This window comes from Salmo trutta, chromosome 4 (genome assembly GCF_901001165.1).
Source record: "Salmo trutta chromosome 4, fSalTru1.1, whole genome shotgun sequence".
Classification (NCBI taxonomy): domain Eukaryota; kingdom Metazoa; phylum Chordata; class Actinopteri; order Salmoniformes; family Salmonidae; genus Salmo; species Salmo trutta.
The window spans coordinates 67054855-67073729 of NC_042960.1; the positions used below are offsets into that span (position 1 = coordinate 67054855).

General features: G+C 45.7%; 1 pseudogene; it reads right to left on the reverse strand.

Moving 5' to 3' along the window:
• Positions 1 to 6008, reverse strand: part of LOC115192925 (inner centromere protein A-like) — a 31719-nt pseudogene extending 25711 nt beyond the window's left edge.
• Between the last annotated feature and the right edge of the window lie 12867 nt (positions 6009 to 18875).

The window sequence follows — 18875 nt, forward strand, 5'->3', positions numbered from 1 at the left end:
TTCCATATGTGTTATTTCATAGTTGTGATGTCTTCACTATTATTCTACAACGTACCAAATAGTAAAAACCCTTGAATGAGTAAGTGCGTCTAAACATTTGACTGGTAGTATTTGTTTTTGCGAGAAATTCCAAAATTACTGTATCGCAAGGCATTTTGTATTCCCCATTTTATGAACGTTTATGTCCACTTGTTCTCATGTTGTATTTCTGGTCATCTCCTGTGTACCTTCCCATTTACACCAGAGATCTATATATATAATGAAGAGATGCAGGTCTCTGCCCTAACAATTAGAGTCGTCATCCCAAAAGGCAGGTGACAAGCATAAATCCAAATTAAGTCCATAGAAACACATTGGGCTTATTTTGGACAGATTTTAGCGAGAGTGAAACCTCTCGTGTCGCACACACACACACCAAGCCCCTCCCCCTGCCACTCACAACAACAAAGAGAGATCTCTTCTTCTCTGACAAATGGTTTCACTATTTGCATTAGAGTATCAACAGAATGGGTCATATGGACACCAACACATGGAGACATTATTTCACTCAAATAGAGGAAAAGTTAACCTTTCTAACGATACCCCCCCTTTGTGTCAACTACTCAAACTGCACACAAAGCAAACACTTCTAAAACAAGTGGAAAATGAATGCTCAGTTAGTCGCGCACAGCATTGTGGTAATAGATTTTAGCCAAAGACTTTTATACTAGCTGTATAGTCCATTTTTATAAAATGTGCAATAAGCATAAAACAATAAGGAAATGGCAACTTGATTTCAACATCTGAACAAGGTAGACAAGCTAACATAAGTTTGACATTTTTCTTTTTTTTTTAGGCCATATCACCCAGCCCTAAAACCCAGCTGAGAGCTGCCCAGTTAAGCAAGCCTACCAGACGAGCTAAATGCCTTCTATGTGCACGTCGGGGCAAGCAACACTGAACCATGCATGAGAGCACCAGCTGTTCCAGAAGACTTATCAAGCTTTCCGCAGCCGATGTGAGCAAGACCTTTAAACAGGTCAACATTCACAAGGCTGCAGGGCCAGACGGATTACCAGGACGCGTACTCAGAACATGCACTGACCAGCTGGCAAGTGTCTTAACTGACATTTCAACCTCTCCCTGTCTGAGTCTGTAATACCAACATGTTTCAAGCAGACCACCATAGTCCCTGTGCCAAAGAACACTAAGGTAACCTGTTTAAATGACTACCGACCCGTAGCACTCACGTCTGTAGCCATGAAGTGCTTTGAAAGGCTGGTCATGGCTCACATCAATGCCATTATCCAAGAAACCTTAGACCCACTCCAATTTGCATACCACCCCAACAGATCCACAGATGATGCAATCTCTATTGCTCTCCACACTGCCCTTTCCCACATGGACAAAAGGAACTGCTATGTGAGAATGCTGTTCAACACCATTGTGCCCACAAAGCTAATCACTAAGCTATGGACCCTGGGAATAAATACCTCCCTCTGCAATTGGATCCTGGACTTCCTGACAGGCCGCCCCGATGATAAGGGTAGGCAACAACAACTGCCACGCTGATCCTCAACACAGGGGCCCCTCAGGGGTGCGTGCTTAATACCCTCCTGCACTCCCTATTCACCAACAACTGCGTGGCCAAGCACAAATCAAACACCATCATTAAGTTTGCTGACGACACAACGGTGGTAGGCCTGATCACCGACAACGATGAGACAGCCTATAGAGGAGCTCGGAGACCCAGCTGCGTGTTGCCAAGATAACAACCTCTCTCTCAATGTGATCAAGACAAAAGGAGATGATTGTGGACTACAGGAAAAGGAGGACAGAGCATGCTACCATTCTCATCGACAGGGCTGTAGTGGAGCAGGTTGAGAGCTTCAAGTTCCTTGGCGTCCACATCACCAAAAACGATTATGGTCCAAACACACCAAGACAGTTGTGAAGAGGGCACAACACCTTTCCCCCTCAGGAGACTGAAAAGATTTTCCGGGCGCACCATCTAGAGCATCACTGCCGGGTATGGCAACTGCTAGGCCTCCGACTGCAAGGCACTACAGAGGGTAGTGGGTACTGCCCAGTACATCACTGGGGCCAAGCTTCCTGCCATCCAGGACCTCCACACCAGGCGGTGACAGAGGAAGACCCTAAAAATTGTCAAAGACTCCAGCCACCCTAGTCATAAGACTGTTCTCTCTGCTACGGCACAGCAAGTGGTACCGGAGCGCCAAGCACAAAAGGCTTCTTAACAGCTTCTACCCCCAAACCATAAGACTCCTGAACAGCTAATCAAATGGCTACCCAGACTATTTGCATTGGGGAAATCTAAAACTCCAGGCAAAATGGTGTGTGGTCACAGCATTTCACAATAATACCACCACACTTTTCATACCTGACAGACAGTTTGTTCATTTCCCAACACTCAGATCAGTCACTTCATTTCCCAACACTCAGATCAGTCACCAGATACAACCCAGACATACTGAAACATTTTAGCTATGATGCATTTGTGCGTGTTTTGGAGTTGACGTTATCGTGGAGTACAAGGAGTTTCTCAACTTCTTTGAGAACCCCTTTCATGTGCCAGTGTCATCTCTGACCACAGTCATCACAGCCTTCTGTCCTGATCATGCTGGAATAGAGTCAGTATGAGAGGGGAGATAACATGATACAGTCCAGACTCCCAGTGGTTCCTCAGGACAGACTAGAGTCAGTATGAGAGGGGAGATAACATGATACAGTCCAGACTCCCAGTGGTTCCTCAGGACAGACTCCCAATGGTTCCTCAGTCCAGACTAGAGTCAGTATGAGAGGAGAGATAACATGATACAGTCCAGACTCCCAGTCCAGACTCCCAGTGGTTCCTCAGGACAGACTCCCAATGGTTCCTCAGTCCAGACTAGAGTCAGTATGAGAGGAGAGATAACATGATACAGTCCAGACTCCCAGTCCAGACTCCCAGTGGTTCCTCAGGACAGACTCCCAGTGGTTCCTCAGGACAGAGACAGCAGAATAAGTGGAACAAGCACTGTGTCTCGTGCTATAAGGGGACATGGGCTGTGATGATAGACTTGATCTGCTCTCAAGTCAGCAGACGATGTGAGATACATTTCACAGAAGTAACATTCTAGTACGTAGTATGTTCTAGCATCTAAATAGTACACAAGTTTCATTTACCATCCACCACTAAACTCACACGACCAGCTACATTTACCATCCACCACTAAACTCACACTGCCAGCTACATTTACCATCCACCACTAAACTAACACTGCCAGCTACATTTACCATCCACCACTAAACTAACACTGCCAGCTACATTTACCATCCACCACTAAACTAACACTGCCAGCTACATTTACCATCCACCACTAAACTCACACTGCCAGCTACATTTACCATCCACCACTAAACTAACACTGCCAGCTACATTTACCATCCACCACTAAACTAACACTGCCAGCTACATTTACCATCCACCACTAAACTCACACGACCAGCTACATTTACCATCCACCACTAAACTCACACGACCAGCTACATTTTTTTAATCGACCTAAAGAAAACTGCCTTTTCAATGCCAAGTCAAAGTTGCACAAACGCAAGTGTTTTGGTCGCAGTCTCAAACCCTGAACTGGGTTGTCTGTCCTTGCATTTAGTTTATGTTTGCTTGCGCTTGTTAGCATTTAGTTAGCGTCTGCTATGGGAATCCGCCAGTACTTAGTTAGCATAAAAATATACATATTTGGGAAAGAACTAGCGCCCTTTCTGTGCACTGCCAGTAATACCGTATACCCTGGTATGGTACAGGAACAGCATGAACATCTGGATAGCACCAAACTGTACAGCACATCAACCCTATTCACAGTCTAATGGCACAACATCAGGTCATATTTCATCACTCACCAAGCCCGCTGACGTTACTGCTGCAGGTGGAGCTGCCCAGCCGAGCCTCCTCCTTCTTCTTCAGGAAGGATCTCCTGGAGGCCCTGCGGACAGACTCCTGGGTCATGCGGTTTCTCAGCCCTGCCAGGGAGAGCCGCACAGTCAGGGAGTGTCTCACAGAGCTACGCCTGGCGCCCAAGAGCGTGGCAGCAGCAATGACTATCTTAATGGCGGCTCGGCCTGGAGAGCGCTCTGCGTTGGGGTTCATCTGGAGCTCTGCAGACTGGCGCTCGGAGTCTGAGATCTTCACTACGGCTTCAGTTATGTGGCTTTGGGTCTGAGGGGAGCGAGGAGGTGTGAAACATGGAGGCTGGGAGGAGTCTGAGCTGGACTCTCCCCTCTTACTCTCAACCTCCTCCTGCATATTCTGCTCCTGGATCTGGCTGATGGAGCTAGACACGTGCTGCTGTGCCTCCTCCAGCAGGAAGGAGGTGGTCTGAGCAGCTCCTTTGTGGGTGCTGCGTACAGGTGATGCCACCTCAAGCTGGGTGGTCTGTTTGGGTCTGCGAGCGCGTGAGGGTTTGACCAGCTCTTCCCTTGTGACTGGGGATCCTCCTTCATCCTCTGCTATCAGGTTCAGGGAGGTGGACACGGAGGAGCGACGCAGGTTGCTGCGCTTGCCCTTGGAGAAGCTGCAGGAGGGTCAGAGAGACAGAGAGACAGAGAGACAGCCACAGAGAGACAGAGAGCCACAGAGAGACAGAGAGCCACAGAGAGAGAGCCACAGAGAGAAAGAGACACTGTTTATTGTAAGGCGTTGTCAGCACCATCACACACCAGGTTAAGTTCCTGGTACATGCAAATGTGTTGACGAATAACGGTGATTCTGATAACTGTACTATAAAAAAATATATTTTTCCAGGTAAGTTGACTGAGAACATATTCTCATTTACAGTAATGACCTGGGGAATAGTTACAGGGGAGAGGAGGGGGGATGAATGAGCCAATTGTAAGATGAGGATGATTAAGTGACCGTGATGGTAGGGAAATGTCCCCAATCACTGCCCTGGGAGCATTGGGATATTTTTTTAGACCAGAGGAAAAAGTGCCTCCTACTGGCCCTCCAACAACATCTGGTCTCCCATCCAGGGACTGACCAGGACCAACCCTGCTTAGCTTCAGAAGCAAGCCAGCAGTGGGATGCAGGGTGGTATGTAGCTGGCATAACGTATAGAGTATCACTATGATTAACGTGATGGATCATAAATGAAAAGGTTATACTGAGACATGTCTGGACAGGACAACACAGGAGCCTACCGTCTCTTGTTGCGATTTTCATTCTGACCCACAGATAGACCTTTCCTTCGGTTGCTCTTCTGTGATGGAGTCTTTGGCATCAATTCCGGTTCCGCACTAAAGTCACTGAGACAGTAAGAAAAATAAAAATGTTAATATGAATGACTGCAGAAAGAAAAGGTAGGGTAGGCTGTAGGATGAATTCTTCCTTCTGCCAATCATTACTTTCCAGAATAAAAATAAATAAATGACAAAAAACAATTAGCTCAATGTGTGTCTATGACAACGATGGGGTCTTTTTCCTCCCACCTTGAGAATATGCGGTTGGCTTCATGTTGGATCTCAAACAGCCAAACCATGTGGTCATTGTCAATTTCATTGGCAAACGCTTGTATCTTCACGTCGAACATCTGCATCAGGATGCGCGTTGAGGACAGGACAGAGCTCATAGTTGCTACCTGTGAAAGATCGGGTTTAAAAAAACTGATTATTACATATGTGGTGGGATGTGTTAAACCTCCTCTCGTAGATAAATTAAATCGTTTCTCCCATCTAAAAATGGGCTATCTAGGAAGGACAATAAACATAATATCCCACAAGATTTTAAAGTAGTACGCTCATGCTTTTTAACCAAACATTTCCAGTTAACGTTAAACAAAGTGACACGACAACCATCCAGACAATAATAAAACATGTATAAAACAAACATGCATTGTATCAAATGTTAGCTAACTTGGGATTTATCGTTACAAACTGGCTAACAAGTGAACTAGATTACTTTAATTTGAGATATCCCGTGCATTTCCCCAAAGTGGCCTCCGATGGTCATGAATCAGAGCCATCTATCATGCAGTTTAAACAGAAATATGCTAAGTAAATAAACATGTTGAAGAAACAGAAAGCTAGCTAATGCCGGTTTAGCCAAATGAGCGAGTTGTTTAAAATGTTAGCGGCCCCGTGTATTCATAGCTAACGTTGACTGAGCCTAATTTAAGGAAAATACAATTTGCGTACCATAAAGCGCTTCCGGCTTCGACCAAATACAATCCGTTTCTCTGCGGTAGCAGTTCACTCTACATTGCAGATGACTTCAATAATGTTCATAAAAGCATAATCCACCATTATCATTCTATGCACAACATAATTGTCGGTCTTTCCTTCAATTTGATTTCTACACCCGCTGAAACCCCTTTAAATTGTCCTAAACTGTCTGAGCCAATTGGGGACTGGTTTGTAATGACGACCCCCAGTCTGCTCCTCCCCATAGCCAATAAAACCCGAGAGCGCATGTCCGGGATACACTGAGGGGATTCGATTATCTGGCCCGGGTTACACCACTGGGAGGAGTTTGTATCGGGTGAAATGTGATTGCATTTGGTTTTGGCCCCTTTCAAAAAGCCCACTGGGAAGTCGGCTCAAAACCTTAGTGATGTAGCCTAGGCTAGATTAAGCACGTGGAGTAATAAAGGCATAACTTGTCGTGATGTGTGTTTTGTCCTATATTTGTATTTCATTTATTTTAATTTTTAATCCCAGCCCCCGTCCCAGCAGGAGGCCTTTTGCATTTTGGTAGGCCATCATTGTAAATAAGAGTTTGTTCTTAATTAACTGACTTGCCTAGTTAAATAAAAGGACATGAACGAAATAACTTCCTCCAGCAGAACAGCAAAAATGACTATGCTTATTGAAACATCCAAGCAGGTAACCAGTGCTGGAAATATCTTCCCTACAATTGACAGTCAAGCCATCCATCTGTCCTCTGTCATGTCCAACATGGGAGTCAAGTTTGATCCTTCTCTGTCCTTTGACGCTCATATAAAACATATCTGCAAACATCATTTTTCCCCTCTAAGAAATATCACCTGGCTCAAACCAGCCAGATGCAGAGAAACTCTTCCACGCCTTCATCCTCTTCCGGATCGACTACTGCAAAACTGTGTTTCCAGCCAAATCACTTCAGAGGCTCAATATTTCCAGAATAGTGCTGCCAGAGTCGAATTATGTGTTTTCAAATGCAAAAGTAATTGCATTTGATAAAAACGCTTTATCTGCATTTCCATTGAAAACTAGTTTGAAAATATTTCATGAAAAAAGATAATATGTTTCTGGACGATGCAGCATGTTGCCTTGTTTGACAACTTGACCGAACGGCACAGAGTGTTCGATTTGAGAAGGGCACTTCTCCCGGCTTTGCCAGTTCACATCACCGCTCAGGTTAATAAGTTCCAGTCACTGATTCAAACCATCCAACCAGATGAGTGTTTTTTGTTCAAGATACAAAAATCTTTGTCTCTTTGATGTTATTCATGTTTCAGCAAATCATACTATTCAATCATGTACTGTAGCTGGGTAGCTGCAAGTCTGAGCATATTGAGGTAGAAAGGCTTGGCAGATGTTTTTTAATGTTTATTATAATGATGTGGTAAACAAACTATGATTTTCACAAGCCATAAACTACAAAAATGTAAACATTGGCGCAAATGCATCTCTGAGTTCATCTAGGTTTAGCTAGGTCTGCTATGTTATTAGATACAAAGAATTCAGATTATAAAACGTCTTCTCTTTTTAGTCATAAAAAAATAATTTAGATTTTGATTTGTTAGCCTGAATTCAAAATGAATTACATTGTGTTTTTTCTCTCACCCATCTACACACAATACCCCATAATGACAAAGTACATTTTTTTTGTAAAAATGTTTGCAAATTGATTGAAAATTAAAGACAGAAATATCTCATTTGCATAAGCATTCACACCCATGAGTTAGTAGTTTGTTGAAGCACCTTTGGCAACCTTTCTGGGTAAATCTCTAAGAGCTTTCCACCGCTGGATTGTGCAACATTTGCCCATCATTATTTTCTAAATTCTTCAAGCTCTGTCAAATTGGTTGTTGATCATTGCTAGACAACCATTTTCAGGTCTTGCCATAGATTTTCAAGCAGATAAGTCAAAACTGTAACTCGGCCACTCAGGAACATTCACTGTCTTCTTGGTAAGCAACTCCAGTTTAGATTTGGCCTCGTGTTTTAGGTTATTGTCCTGCTGAAATGTGAATCATCTTTCCAGTGTCTGGTGGAAAGCAGACTGAACCAGGTTTTCTTCTAGGAAAATACTCCCCAGTCCTTAACGATTACAAGCATTCCCATAACATGATGCAGCCACCACTATGCTTAAAAATATAGAGTGGTACTCAATAATGTGTTGTATTGGATTTGCCCTAAACATAACACTTTGTATTCAGGACAAAAAGTGAATTGCTTTGCCATATTTTTTTGTAATATTACTTTAGTGCCTTGTTGCAAACATGATGCATGTTTTGGAATGTTGTTATTCTGTACAGGCTTCATTCTTTGTACTCTGTCATTTAGGTTAGTATTGTGTAATAACTATAATTTTTTCTCCTATCACAGCCATTCAACTGTAACTTTTTTAAATCACCATTGGCCTCTTGGTGAAATCCCTGAGTGGTTTCCTTCCTCTCCGGCAACTGAGTTAAGAAGGACGCCAGTATCTTTATAGTGACTGGATGTATTGATACACCATCCAAAGTGTAATTAATAACTTCACCATCCTCAAAGGGACATTCAATGTCTGTTTTTATTTTTTTAACTTTTTTTTTTACCCATCTATCAATAGGTGCCCTTCTTTGCGAGGCTTTGGAAAACCTCCCTGGTCTTTGTGGTTGATTCCCCCCCGCTCCCCCCCAATGTCACGTCCTGATCCTAGTAAGATGTCATTTTCTATAGTAGAGTAGGTCAGGGCGTGACAGGGGGTGTTTTGCGTTTTTCTATGTTTTCCGTTTCTATGTTTGTGTTCTAGGTTCTCTGTTTCTATGTTGTTTTTTTGGGGGTTGATCTCCAATTGGAGGCAGCTGGTCCTCGTTGCCTCTGATTGGAGATCATATTTAAGTAGGGGTTTTTCTTCCTGGGTTTTTGTGGGTAGTTGTTTTCTGTTTTATCAAGTGTACCCGACGGAACTGTTGGCTGTCGTTTTGCTGTTTTGTTTAAGTGTCTTCATTAAAGTTAAGAAATGAGCACTCTACACGCTGCGCCTTGGTCCCCTTTATACGACCCGCGTTACACCCGACTACCCAGTTGTCTTGAAATCACCATTAGCTGTGGAATCTGCCCCAGGATTTGACAGCCTGCAAATGTGCAGTATGAGAGAAGCAACCTCACCGCAGCAGACGGTACGGGGCGGAGTCAACCTGCCCACCACACGTTTTTCATTTACGGAGGCTTTGCCGATAGACAAGCAGACAAGCGGACAAGCGGAGCAGGTTCGTAGCTCAGTGGGTTCGCCTGGACATGTTCAGTACAACAAAAACGTCTTGGAACGTTCCATATAGAAATGCCATGAATAGAACTGAGGTGATTCATGAGAATCAGAGACATGTTTGTTCTACATAACACATCTCTATTCATAACACTCACACACATTCATACTGACTCTACCTACGCACCCATACTCATATACAATCCTCATTTATGCTTCTGCTACTCTGTTTATCATATATCCTTATGCCTGGTCACCTTACCCCTATACATGTCTACCTCGATCACTCCAGTATCCGTGCACATTGTAAATATGGTACTGGAACTGACCCTGTATATAGTCACCTTACCCCTATACATGTCTACCTCCAGCACTCCAGTATCCCAGCACATTGTTAAGTCTGTCAAAAGTGTGCAGGTTTGAGCATGTGTCTGTGTGCCATCACATCTCTATCAAGCCGAGAGAGAGAGAGAGACGAGAGAGAGAGGGAGAGGACGAGAGAGGGAGAGAGGAAGAGACGATGACGAGAGAGAGCGAGAGATGAGAGGAGAGAGAGAGAGAGAGAGAGAGGAGGAGGAGAGAGAGAGAGAGAGAGAGGAGAGAGAGAGAGAGAGAGAGAGAGAGAGAGAGAGAGAGAGAGAGAGAGAGAGAGAGAGAGAGAGAGACTCTACCTAATACTACAACTGAACCTGGTGGAGAGGACTACAGAGAATCATCTCACAGTGAAAACAATCACAGTGTCTGTGGATATTGAGACTGGAGGACCTCAATCAGGTTTTAAGCCAGTCAAATCAAAGAGGACAAAGATGATAAAAGGACAAAGATCCCATATCAATACTAAAGTGTAGGAAATCCACTGAGTTGTCCTTCCTGAAATCACCCAGTCAAAGACATGCTACATCCTGTTGTTGTATTGTTTGGCAAGTTTTTTCTTTACATTGGGTACATTTGATTAAACGTGACTAAACATGTGCAAACCCATACAAAGGATAAAGAACAGATCTGTGATATTTGTGGATTCTGTTTTCACTCCACAGAAAAGTCACCTCCAAACTCCTGCTGCAGACAGGTTTACTTGTCAACTTTGTAGTAAAAGGTTCATCTTCAACAGTAGGCTGATAGAGCACATGAGGAGCCACACGGCAAAGGATTCAGTCGGAGTGAACCTTGTAAAGTGTACTCGAGGAGCCACACAGATGTGCTGTCTGTCTGGGGGAAATGTCTTGAGACAGAAGATTGAGAGACACAGTTTAACTCCCAGCTGTGAGAGGCACCTCAGGACACTACTATGTACATGAAGGCAGGGTAAAGTGACTAGACATCAGGATAGATAATAATAAGGTATTTGAGGTAGATATGTACATGAAGGCAGGGTAAATTGACTAGGCATCAGGATAGATAATAATAAGGTAGATATGTACATGAAGGCAGGGTAAAGTGACTAGACATCAGGATAGATAATAATAAGGTATTAGAGGTAGATATGTACATGAAGGCAGGGTAAAGTGACTAGGCATCAGGATAGATCCCTGTTCTCTCCCCTCTGCACAGGCCATACAAACGCTTCACACCGCGTGGCCGCTGCCACTCTAACCTGGTGGTCCCAGCTCGCACGACCCACGTGGAGTTCCAGGTCTCCGGCAGCCTCTGGAACTGCTGGTCTGCGGCCAACAAGGCTGAGTTCATCTCAGCCTATGCTACCCTCCAGTCCCTAGACTTCCTGGCGCTGACGGAAACATGGATTACCACAGATAACACTGCTACTCCTACTGCTTGTCTCCTCGTCTGCCCACGTGTTCTCGCATACCCCTAGAGCATCGAGCCAGCGGGGTGGTGGCACTGGAATCCTCATCTCTCCCAAGTGGACATTCTCTCTTTCTCCCCTGACCCATCTGTCTATCTCCTCATTTGAATTCCATGCTGTCACAGTTACCAGCCCTTTCAAGCTTAACATCCTTATCATTTATCGCCCTCCAGGTTCCCTTGGAGAGTTCATCAATGAGCTTGATGCCTTGATAAGTTCCTTCCCTGAGGATGGCTCACCTCTCACAGTTCTGGGTGACTTTAACCTCCCCACGTCTACCTTTGACTCATTCCTCTCTGCCTCCTTCTTTCCACTCCTCTCCTCTTTTGACCTCACCCTCTCACCTTCCCCCCCCCTACTCACAAGGCAGGCAATACGCTTGACCTCATCTTTACTAGATGCTGTTCTTCCACTAATCTCATTGCAACTCCCCTCCAAGTCTCCGACCACTACCTTGTATCCTTTTCCCTCTCGCTCTCATCCAACACTTTTCACTCTGCCCCTACTCGGATGGTATTGCGCCGTCCCAACCTTCGCTCTCTCTCTCCCGCTACTCTCTCCTCTTCCATCCTATCATCTCTTCCCTCTGCTCAAACCTTCTCCAACCTATCTCCTGATTCTGCCTCCTCAACCCTCCTCTCCTCCCTTTCTGCATCCTTTGATTTTCTCTGTCCCCTATCCTCCAGGCCGGCTCGGTCCTCCCCTCCTGCTCCATGGCTCGACGACGCACTGCGAGCTCACAGAACAGGGCTCCGGGCAGCCGAGCGGAAATGGAGGAAAACTCGCCTCCTCGCCTCTTTCTCCACTTTCTACCACTCTAAATTCCAAGCATCTGCCTCTAACCCTAGGAAGCTCTTTGCTACCTTCTCCTCCCTCCTGAATCCTCCTCCCCCCCTCCTCCCTCTCTGCGGATGACTTCGTCAACCATTTTGAAAAGAAGGTTGATGACATCCGATCCTCGTTTGCTAAGTCAAACGACACCGCTGGTCCTGCTCACACTGCCCTACCCTGTGCTTTGACCTCTTTCTCCCCTCTCTCTCCAGATGAAATCTCGCGTCTTGTGACGGCCGGCCGCCCAACAACCTGCCCACTTGACCCTATCCCCTCCTCTCTTCTCCAGACCATTTCCGGAGACCTTCTCCCCTACCTCACCTCGCTCATCAACTCATCCTTGACGGCTGGTTACGTTCCTTCCGTCTTCAAGAGAGCGAGAGTTGCATCCCTTCTGAAAAAACCTACACTCGATCCCTCCGATGTCAACAACTACAGACCAGTATCCCTTCTTTCTTTTCTCTCCAAAACTCTTGAACGTGCCGTCCTTGGCCAGCTCTCCTGCTATCTCTCTCAGAATGACCTTCTTGATCCTAATCAGTCAGGTTTCAAGACTGGGCATTCAACTGAGACTGCTCTTCTCTGTGTCACGGAGGCTCTCCGCACTGCTAAAGCTAACTCTCTCTCCTCTGCTCTCATCCTTCTAGACCTATCTGCTGCCTTTGATACTGTGAACCATCAGATCCTCCTCTCCACCCTCTCCGAGCTGGGCATCTCCGCTTGGATTGCGTCCTACCTGACAGGTCGTTCCTACCAGGTGGCGTGGCGAGAATCTGTCTCCGCACCACGTGCTCTCACCACTGGTGTCCCCCAGGGCTCTGTTCTAGGCCCTCTCCTATTCTCACTATACACCAAGTCACTTGGCTCTGTCATATCCTCACATGGTCTCTCCTATCATTGCTATGCAGACGACACACAATTAATCTTCTCCTTTCCCCCTTCTGATAACCAGGTGGCGAATCGCATCTCTGCATGTCTGGCAGACATATCAGTGTGGATGAGGGATCACCACCTCAAGCTGAACCTCGGCAAGACGGAGCTGCTCTTCCTCCCGGGGAAGGACTGCCCATTCCATGATCTCGCCATCACGGTTGACAACTCCCTTGTGTCCTCCTCCCAGAGTGCTAAGAACCTAGGCGTGACCTTGGACAACACCCTGTCGTTCTCCACTAACATCAAGGCGGTGACCCGATCCTGTAGGTTCATGCTCTACAACATTCGCAGAGTACGACCCTGCCTCACACAGGAAGCGGCGCAGGTCCTAGTCCAGGCACTTGTCATCTCCCGTCGGGATTACTGCAACTCGCTGTTGGCTGGGCTCCCTGCCTGTGCCATTAAACCCCTACAACTCATCCAGAACGCCACAGCCCGTCTGGTGTTCAACCTTCCCAAGTTCTCTCACGTCACCCCGCTCCTCCGCTCTCTCCACTGGCTTCCAGTTGAAGCTCGCATCCGCTACAAGTCCATGGTGCTTGCCTACGGAGCTGTGAGGGGAACGGCACCTCCGTACCTTCAGGCTCTGATCAGGCCCTACACCCAAACAAGGGCACTGCGTTCATCCACCTCTGGCCTGCTCGCCTCCCTACCTCTGAGGAAGCACAGTTCCCGCTCAGCCCAGTCAAAACTGTTCGCTGCTCTGGCACCCCAATGGTGGAACAAGCTCCCTCACAACGCCAGGACAGCGGAGTCAATCACCACCTTCCGGAGACACCTGAAACCCCACATCTTTAAGGAATACCTGGGATAGGATAAAGTAATCCTTCTAACCCCCCCCCTAAAAGATTTAGATGCACTATTGTAAAGTGGTTATTCCACTGGATATCATAAGGTGAATGCACCAATTTGTAAGTCGCTCTGGATAAGAGCGTCTGCTAAATGACTTAAATGTAAAATGTAAATGTAAATAATAATAAGGTATTTGAGGTAGATATGTACATGAAGGCAGGGTAAAGTGACTAGGCATCAGGATAGATAATAATAAGGTATTTGAGGTAGATATGTACATGAAGGCAGGGTAAAGTGACTAGGCATCAGGATAGATAATAATAAGGTATTTGAGGTAGATATGTACATGAAGGCAGGGTAAAGTGACTAGGCATCAGGATAGATAATAATAAGGTATTTGAGGTAGATTTGTACATGAAGGCAGGGTAAAGTGACTAGACATCAGGATAGATAATAATAAGGTATTTGAGGTAGATATGTACATGGAGGCAGGGTAAAGTGACTAGGCATCAGGATAGATAATAATAAGGTATTTGAGGTAGATATGTACATGGAGGCAGGGTAAAGTGACTAGGCATCAGGATAGATAATATTAACAGTAAAATTAAGAACAGAGTAGCAGCAGCATATGATAAGTGTAAAAGTGTGTGTGTGTGTGTGTGTGTGTGTGTGTGTGTGTGTGTGTGTGTGTGTGTGTGTGTGTGTGTGTGTGTGTGTGTGTGTGTGTGGTTGTGTGTCACACCTTGATCTGTTTCACCTGTCTTTGTGCTTGTCTCCACCCTCCTCCAGATGTCACCCATCTTCCCCATTATCCCCAGTGTATTTATACCTGTATTCTCTGTTTGTCTGTTGCCAGGTCTTTTTGTTTGTGAAACCTACCAGCGTTTGTTCACCTGCTCCTGTCTGTTTCCCTGCTCCTGTTTTCTAGTCCTTCCTGGTTTTGACCATTCTGCCTGCCCTGACCCTGAGACTGCCTGCATCTCTGTACCTTACCCCACCTAACTGGATTATTGACCCCTGCCTGTCCTAACCCTGAGCCTGCCTTCCGTTCTGGTCCCTTTACACCCTCTCTGGATAATTGACCCCTGCCTGCACTGACCTGTCATTTGCCTGCTCCTGTTGTTAGGAATAAACTTTTGTTTCTTCAACTCTGTCTGCATCTGGGTCATACCTCAAACGTGATAGCGTGTGCGAGTGTGGCGTCAGTATACTTGTTGTGTGTGTGTGTGAGAGAGTCAGTGTACTGTCTGAGTGAGTGTTTATACACTGAGTATAAAAATACCAAATATTAATATTGAGTTACACCCCCCTGCCCCCCAGAACAGCCTCAATTCATTTGGGCATGGACGCTACAAGGTTTTCGAAAGCGTTCCACAGGGATGCTGGCCCATGTTGACTCCAATGCTTCCCACAGTTGTGTCAAGTAGGCTGGATGTCCTTTGGGTGGTGGATCATTCTTGATACACACAGGAAACTGTTGAGTGTGAAAAACCCAGTAGCGTTGCAGTTCTTGACACTCAAACCGGTGCTCCTGGCACCTACCACCATACCCTGTTCAAAGGCACTTAGGGGTTGAAACTGTAGAACCCAGTTTCTACATTTCAATATAAAAATGCATACTATCAAACAAAGCTATGCTACATTTAATCTCTGGGACCCTCAGGATGACAAATTAGAGCAAGATTACTGAATGTAAGTACATTATTTACCATCAGAGGTGAATGTATCAAACCAGTTGCTGTGATAAAAGTGTTTTGTTGTTGTGCACTCTCATCGAACTGGGCTGCTGAGTGGCGCAGCGGTCGAAGGCACTACATCTCAGTGCAAGAGGCGTCACTACAGTACCTGATTCAAATTCAGGCTGTATCACATCCGGCCATGATTGGGAGTCCCATAGGGCGGTGCACAATTGGCCCAGCGTCGTCCAGGTTTGGCCGGGGTAGGCCGTCATTGTAAATAACAATTTTGTTCTTAAATGACTTGCCTTAGTTAAATAAAGGTTAAATATATATATTTTTTAACAAAATAAACAATAGCATGGTATTTTGGACACTGCAGTTAGATTAACAAGAATGTAATCTTTCTGCCCATATAAGACATGTCTAGGTCCTGGAAAGTTGGCTGTTACTTACAACGTCATTCTAGTCACATTAGCGCACGTTAGCAACAACCGTCCCGGTTTAGGGACACCAATCCCGTAGAGGTTAAATCCTTAGTGATGTGGATGTCAAGGAACTTGAAGCTCTCGATCCGCTCCACTACAGTCCAGTTGATGTAGATAGGGGTGTACTCTCCCCCCTGTTTCCTGTAGTCCACGATCAGCTCCTTGGTCTTACTGACTTTGAGTGAGAGGATGTTGTCCTGGTACCACACTGCCAGGTCTCTGACCTCCTCCCTGTAGGTTGTCGTGTCGTCAGCAAACTTGATGATGGTGTTGGTGTCATTCGTTGCCACGCAGTTGTCGGTGAACACAGAGTACAGGAGGGGACTAAGCACACACTGCTGAGCGGCTGCTTGTGTTGAGGGCTAGCGTGGCAGAGGGGTTGTTGCCTTCCCTCACCACCTAGGGCCGGCCCAATGAGGAAGTCCAGGATCCAGTTGCAGAGGGAGGTGTTCAGTCCCAGGGTCCCAGTTTGGTGATGAGCTTGGAGGGGACTATGGTGCTGAACACTGAGCTGTAGTCTATGAAGAGCATTCTCACAGTTATTTCCCCTCTTGTCCAGGTGGGAAAGAGCAGTGTGAAATGCAATTGAGATTGCGTCATCTGTGGATCTGTTCGGGCGATATGTGAATTAGAATGGGTCCAGGGTGTCTTGGATGATGGTGTTGATGTGTGTCATGACCAGCCTTTCAAAGCACTTCATGATTACAGATGTGAGTCCTATGGGACGCTAGTCATTTAGGCAGGTTACCTTGGAGTTCTTGGGAACTCCCTGTAATTTATTGGGTAAAACACCAACGTTTCGGCATCACTGTGTCTTCTTCAGGGTGCTCACCATATGTCTTCCGCAGAGGGAGAAGATAAAATGAGTTTTGATCTGTCATGGAAATAGAATTGCTGAAAAAGTTTTTGTTTGTAAACAGAAAGCAGGAGGATAGAGTCGTGGTCTGATTTACCAAAGGGAGGGCCTTGTATGCATTTCTGTGGGTAGAATAAAAGTGGTCCAGAGATTTGCCGGCCCTTGTGGCGCAGGAGACGTGTTTGTAGAAGAGAGGTAGAACGGATTTTAGTCTCCGCCCACAAGAAATGCGGTTTCTTGTTTGTTTACAGCCCCATACATTTCGTTGAGTGCCAAAGTGGTGTTGGCTTATGGTAGGATGTACAGTGCCTTACAAAAGTACTCATCCCCCTTGGCATTTTTCCTATTTTGTTGCATTACAACCTGTAATTTAAATAGATTTTTATTTGGATTTCATGTAATGGACATACACAAAATAGTCCAAATTGGTGAAGTGAAATGAAAAAAATTACTTGTTTCAAAAAATTGTTACCCCCCCCCCCCCCCGGAAAAGTGGTGTGCACATATGTATTCACCCCTTTGCTATGAAGCCCCTAAATAAGATCTGGTGCAACCAATTACCTTCAGAAGTCACATAATTAGTTAAATAAAGTCCACCTGTGTGCAATCTAAGTGTCACATGGTCTGTCACATGATGTCAGTATATATACACCTGTTCTGAAAGGCCCCAGAGTCTGCAACACCACTAAGCAAGGGGCACCACCAAGGAAGCGGCACCATGAAGACCAAGGAGCTCTCCAAACAGGTCAGGGACAAAGTTGTGGAGAAATACAGATCAGGGTTGGGTTATAAAAAAATATCAGAAACTTTGAACATCCCACAGAGCACCATTAAATCCTTTATTAAAAAATTGAAAGAATATGGCACCACAACAAACCTGCCAAGAGAGGCCTGCCCACAAAGAGACCAAAAATAACCCCGAAGAAGCTGCAAAGCTCCACAGCGGAGATTGGAGTATCTGTCCATAGGACCACTTTAAGCCGTACACTCCACAGAGCTGGGCTTTACGGAAGAGTGGCAGAAAAAAAATGCATACACATTTGGTGTTCGCCAAAAGGCATGTGGGAGACTCCACAAACATATGGAAGAAGGTACTCTGGTCAGATGAGACTAAAACTGAGCTTTTTGGCCATCAAGGAAAACGCTATGTCTGGCACAAACCTAACATCTCTCATCACCCCGAGAATACCATCCCCATAGTGAAGCATGGTGGTAGATGCATCATGCTGTGGGGATATTTTTCATCAGCAGGGACTGGGAAACTGGTCAGAATTGAAGGAATGATGGATGGTGCTAAATACATATCTTGACGGAAACCTGTTTCATTCTTCCAGAGATTTGAGACTGGGACCGAGGTTCACCTTCCAGCAGGACAATGACCCTAAGCATACTGTTAAAGCAACACTCGAGTGGTTTAAGGGAAAGCATTTAAATGTCTTGGAATGGCCTAGTCAAAGCCCAGACCTCAATCCAATTGAGAATCTGTGTCACGTCCTGACCAGCAGATGGAGCTGTTGTAGTAGTTTTGGGGTCAGGACGTGGCAGTCTTGTGTGTGTGAATGTTCTGTGTTGGTCTTGTGACTCCTAATCAGGAACAGCTGGGGATCGTTGTTCCTGATTGGGAGTCATATATGTAGGAGTATGTTTGTCACTTGGTTTTGTGGGTAGTTGTTTTTGCACTGCGTTTGTGAGCCTGCAAAACTGTTTGTGTCGTGAGTACTGTCTATTATTTTGTTTTTCCTGTGGATGCCCTTTCGTTTTACCATTAAAAGCATGAGTATCCACAAACCTGCTGCGCCTTGGTCCTATTCTCTCCCATACGACATTTTCTGTGAGGAGGACGACATTTTCTGTGACAGAGCTACCCACCACCAAAGGACCAAGCAGCGGACGAACGAGGAGGAAGGATGGACCTGGGAGGACAAGTTAAGGGAGCTAAGGGAACCCGAGAGGCAGCCCCAAGAATTTTTTAGGGGGGGGCACAAGGGCTGTTTGACGGGGTAAGGATGGAGCCCCAGGCCAGCTCCCCGCACTAGCCCTGAGGTGCGTGTCT